We start from the raw sequence: 5,619 nt of genomic DNA on the forward strand, positions 1-5,619 counted from the left end.
TGCTTGCTCCGACGGCCTTAGGGCTGAGGGCAAGCAAGACTCAGGGGCACCTGAGCCCCAAGCCTCCGGGCTTGGGCCTGCAAGTAGGATGCTCGCCAAAGGATTTGGAAACACCTGAAGCCCCAGGTACGAGTGGAGGATGTTTGCTGGTAGTAGGGCCACTTATCGTTCTGGCCTCTTGAATCTGGAATTAGTTTTGGCTGATTTGGCCTCGGATACAAACTATAAAAAAAAAAAAAAGTAGTCCTATGCCTGGCAAGGGAAATACCATGATCACCAACAATGGCTAGTCACACCTATGGAAGACCGCTTTCCTGGCATGGGATAGTACTTGCATAGGTAATGCATAACCATGGCTTTATGCCCACTTTATGGAAATGGCAGACTCCTCCCTCACTTGCTCCTGGGGCCTTATGGCTGAGAGCAAGCAAAGCTCGGGAGCATCTGAACCCCAAGCTGCCAGGCTTGGGCCTGCAAGTAGGATGCCCACCAAAGGATTTGGAAACATTTGAGCCCCAGATGGGGGTGGAGGATGTTTGCCGGTAGTAGGGCCACTTATGGTTCTGGACTGACTCTTGGATTTGGAATTTGTTTTGCCTAATTTGGCTTGGCATATAGAAATGTAAAAAACCAAACAAACACCCAACCAACTAATAAGACTTTGGGCCTTCTTGTGGCATCTGTGGTAGGGGAAAAACTCAGTGACAGACTATCAATGACAAGCTCTCTTCTGTGAGTGAGTAAAGCCCTAGAACAGAGGAACATTTTTCTGGCCTGCCAAACAGCAAGGCAGTCTAATAAACATTAAAAATAGTAAGCAAGAGGCAGGTGAGAACCAGGCGCAGACAGGTACAACCTGCATTTGGGGATTTACCTTAGGAACATGAGAATTGCCAGGCTGCATCAGATCTAAGGTCTAGTATCCTGTCTCTGACAGTGCCCAGCACATGATGATGCACAGAAAGATACATATCAGCAATGGGATGACCCCCCACCCCAATGTTTCAGACCTCTATGTACCTTTCAGATAAATAGATACCTTATAAATTAATAGTTTTCAACCTTTTTTCATTTGTGGACCCCTAAACATTTTTTTTTATGGAGGTAGGGATCCCTTTGGAAATTTTGAATGGAGGTGCAAACCCCTTGAATTGTAAGTGTGGGTATTCACATAGTTTTGATTGATCATAGCCATCTTTCATGGACCCCTTAGACAACCTGAACACCCCCCCAGGGTCAATGGACCACAGGTTTGACACCCACTGTTGTAGATAAATAGATAATGCACATTAATCTTGTGTCCTTCATTCATGCTCTAGATAAGGTTGAGTATAAACTAAACTTCTGATTCATTTCTGAAGCTTGGATAGGATCAGTGTGATGTAACCATGATGGTCTGGGAACTACATGATAGGCAAGAATTTCTGTGAGTGATATCTTGTGTTGGACCAACTGCATGATTGGAATAAAGTTTTTGAAGCTTTTCATTTCCATTCTGTTGTTCAGATTTAGAGTCACCTAATTAGTTTCATCCATGTTATGTTCATAACAGCCATAAGGGGTGAATATCGACTTATATTTTGTGAATAAATAATTTCATTTACCTTACTGTAGACCTCCTGGGCTAACTTTAGATACCTGATATTTTCAGTTCACCTCCTAGCTGCCCCTTTACCCAGTACAAGGGATCTTAAGGTTCCTGATTTAACAGGGTTTTTCAGCCTTGTAAATTAAATCATTAAATCAATTCCCAGGCCATCCTGCTTGTCTGAGCCCTGAATGAGTGGAACCCACCACATCATATACGTATATATGCATGTATGTGTATATGTATATGTGTCTCTGATCCTATTGCTGCACTGTTTGTAATCATATCAGCTTTTACATCAGGGTGTAGGTGCCAAGGAGGCATGCAGTCCAGTGAAAAGGGCCCCAGGTTGGGTCTCAGGAGACCTGGATTCTCTTTGAGGTTCTCCCCCTGACCAACTATGATACTGGGCAGATTACTCCACCACTGTGTTCACTTGCATCCTTTGACACCTAGTTGTTTCTCCCTATGAAGGTACCTATACACTGTAATCAAGTCACCTCTCAATCTTCTTTTCTGATTAACTAACCAGATTGAACTCATCAGGTTTCTTCATATAGACCAGGTTCTTCAGCCCTAAAGTCACTTCTGAAGCTCTGCATCATTTCCAGTGTTTCAGCATCTCTTTTAAATGGACACCAGAAGCGTCCAGCATTCAGGACAGCATTCCATTATCAACTTCACCGAAGGCATACACTGAAGTAACACCTCCCTACTTATTTTCACTGCTCCCCTTTTTATACATTCAAGGACTACATTACTAATTCATCACACTGGAAACTCCAGCACTGAGTTACATGTCCACTGTGACCCCTAAACTCTTTTCACTACTTTTCACTACTTTCCAGGAGACAGTTCTCACTTGGATATGTACAGCTTGAATTTCTTTTTCTAGCTTGTATCATGTTCCTTTGGACTGTATTGAAACACAAATGATGATCTGTCAGTTATTTCTTAATACATTTAGAGTGTGCTTGTATTATATTGTATAGTACTAATTTTGTACTCAGTATGACATGTGGTACGAAGTCAAAAATCTGTTACAGCTACACAATTATCTTTATCAACCAAACTCGTAAGTTTGTGAAAAAAATGAAATCACATTCATTTGACAAGTCCCATTTTCCACAAGACTACATTGACTGGTATTACCATAATAAAATTCCTATCATCCAGCTTAATGGGGCCCTGGTCTTACTTCAGGCTTCCTTATCCTATTGAAAACAGTAATAAGAAGAAATGGGGTGGTTTGATGCTCTTTTGTTAGGAACACACTTTTAAGGTTGTATTTCCTACTTCCCAGAATTGGTTTCACCTGGCATTGGGCTATGAATTCTCATCTGTCTGGCAAATATTGTGTCAAAATAGATAGGACTAATGGTTTTTGAGCAGGCACGAATAGTGCTGGCAGATGATTCCAACAGTGCTACACCCTGGAAAGGGCTGGGAGAGACACCCAGCATCTGCTAGTGTGGTGATTAAAGAGTGTCTCAGCAAGCTGTGTGTTTTATACAAAAGAGAACTTAAGAGCAGAATAAAGAGCTAGAGTGGCCATACCTATTTGACTAATAAAAGACACTCCAGAAAAATCAGTGAGATGAACTGATGGAAGCATAATGATGCAAGCTCACTTGAGACGGCAGAAGTACTGTATTAAAAGAGCAGTAATGTGGACTACTGATTAAAGTATTACTTTGGGGTTCAATATTTCTTGGTTTTATTCTCTGCTCTACTACTTGCTGCTAAGTATGCTTTGACACTGATCTGCAAAAAGCACTTCACGATCTGCTGGTGCAAAGTGCTGTGTAAGAGTCTTAATACACTAAGCTACAGCTTCCCTGTGGAACTGGAAGGGAGAATCCTATGCTTAAGAATCCTAGGTATTAAGAAGAGGCCTGCTATGTCCCATCAAGCCCAGTCCTCTGCCAAAGCCAGCCTGCTCCTATTGTACATTTTTTACTATGATAGCTATCAGTCTAGACCAGTGATTATCAACCAGGGTGTCACAAGATCCTTTTAAGGATGCTGTGCAATTTGAGCACTGTTAGATGTGTAAACCACATGCACACAATTCACAAGATAAACCCAGAGATTTCACATAAGAATCTATAGTGTCAGAAACATTCTGACCTGTTGTGGTTTTTCTGAGTTCTTTGCAACAAAAGAATTGAAATTGCTCTACTGTTTTGTTTTGTTTTGTTTTTTGTGGACAAAAAATTAGCGAACCCTAAGAGCTGGCATTTTGTGAGGGGTGCCTTGAGTTTAATAATGAAGGTTTTTTTAAATCTGAAAAGGTTGAGAACCACTGCCTTAGACCAGGAGTAGGCAACCTTTTCCATTTGCAGACTGGAATGATCCACCCCAAGTCAGAGGCAGGAAGGCAGAACCCACCCACGGCTGGCACTTGTCTCTCCAGCAGCACAGGGAGAGCACCCACTGCCAAAGCCCCCCCACCACTGAATCTCACCAAAGCTCCATATGCATTGACTGGATCCAGTGGTTCTGTGAGCCAGTTTGATCCCATGAGCCATAGTTTTCCAACCCCTGGCCTAGACGTATCCCACTGCCAAGATTATTTGATTGATCTTTATCTTAACTTTTCCATCTCCTAGTTTTCTCCCATAGATCCTACCTATTCTCCATCATACTCTTTAAGAAATCCTTTCTTGCTGTTCCCAACACCCTGCAAAGTCTCTGTAGGCTGTGTTCCCTTCTCCATCTCATAGCTTAGCCAAGACAGATGTACATTGTCATTTCCTTCCCTATTGCTCTGATATTTTGTCCCCTTCCTCCAAACTCCCACCTGTTCATCAGCATCTTTCTGGAAAGAAGGTCTCTGGCAATAAATGACTGGCACAGTTGTTTGCTCCAGAAAGACCACGCTCCAAGGGTTACTATGAATGGTTCCAAACTGTCTAGATGAAAACAGCACACTGTAACCCATTCAGTAGCAGTTCTAGGTCTAAATGCACAACTTCTATTGCCTAAGCAAAGAAAGAACCAGCTCTGTTAGCTAAGGACCTACCAGGGTCCTCAGCTTCTCTCTGTGATCCAGGCACCAGCTGAGAGAGACAGGCTGTTTCTATATGAGATGCTTACTGCTCAGTAGCTCATTACTACTGCACAATAGCATTGCATGGCACAAACTGTGATGCAGCGCTATTGCGCTGTAGTAACAAGATACTGTGCCCTCAGTGTCACCAGGAAGCTGTGCGGGGATGCTGCTACACAGTAGCTCCAGTTACTGTGCAGTTGTTTGGTACTTGGGTATGAAAGTATTAAATGACTGCACAGTAACAACTGCTCAGTCAGCATTTCATGTAGACCTGGCCAGTGACACACACTTCTTCATGACAAAGCTGAAAGAATTCAGCACAGCATGAACCGTCCCCATAGCCCCTGCCTGCCCCGTGCAGTGCCTTCCAAAGTGGCAGGGGGATGGAGCACATTCTGCAGAAGTGTTGCTCTCCCTCCATGCACCCCTGGACTCAGGTCTGTAGGTACCTGTTTGAAACCATTTAGTAAGGTGGAAAGGAACATGGAGGGTGAGCAGGGAAGACCTTAAATTCTTTGAAAAACAACAGAAATTATTGTAAGACCCTAAAATACAGAATCACCTTTTATTATTCATGTTACAGCACCCCTTTCTAGGGCAATCTCAGCTTAGCCACCCACTAGCACTGCTTTTCAGGCACAGCATTTTCCACTCTCCAGTCTGAAGAACACCCTTGCTGTGAATCCTACAAAACATAATTAGTGCTTGGAACACTCTAAAGCTGGGGTTGTCCAAGAGAGTTGTCTAAGAGAGTTAGGCACCCAGCTGTTATTGACATTTGATGGGATAAAGGTGCCTTAAGATCCTTTGAACATTCCAGCCTGATTTTCAAGAGCCTTCAGCACACAGCAGCTCTCATACAGTAAGGTGAAAATCCAGGTATTTGGATGGGTGTAAATGGCAGCAGGGCTTTATTGAAGCTCTGTTCCCCCACCCTGCTCTTAGCTCACTTGCTACAGTGCTCTCAAACTGTTCA

Source organism: Alligator sinensis, unplaced genomic scaffold (genome assembly GCF_000455745.1).
Source record: "Alligator sinensis unplaced genomic scaffold, ASM45574v1 scaffold3_1, whole genome shotgun sequence".
Taxonomy (NCBI): Eukaryota; Metazoa; Chordata; order Crocodylia; family Alligatoridae; genus Alligator; species Alligator sinensis.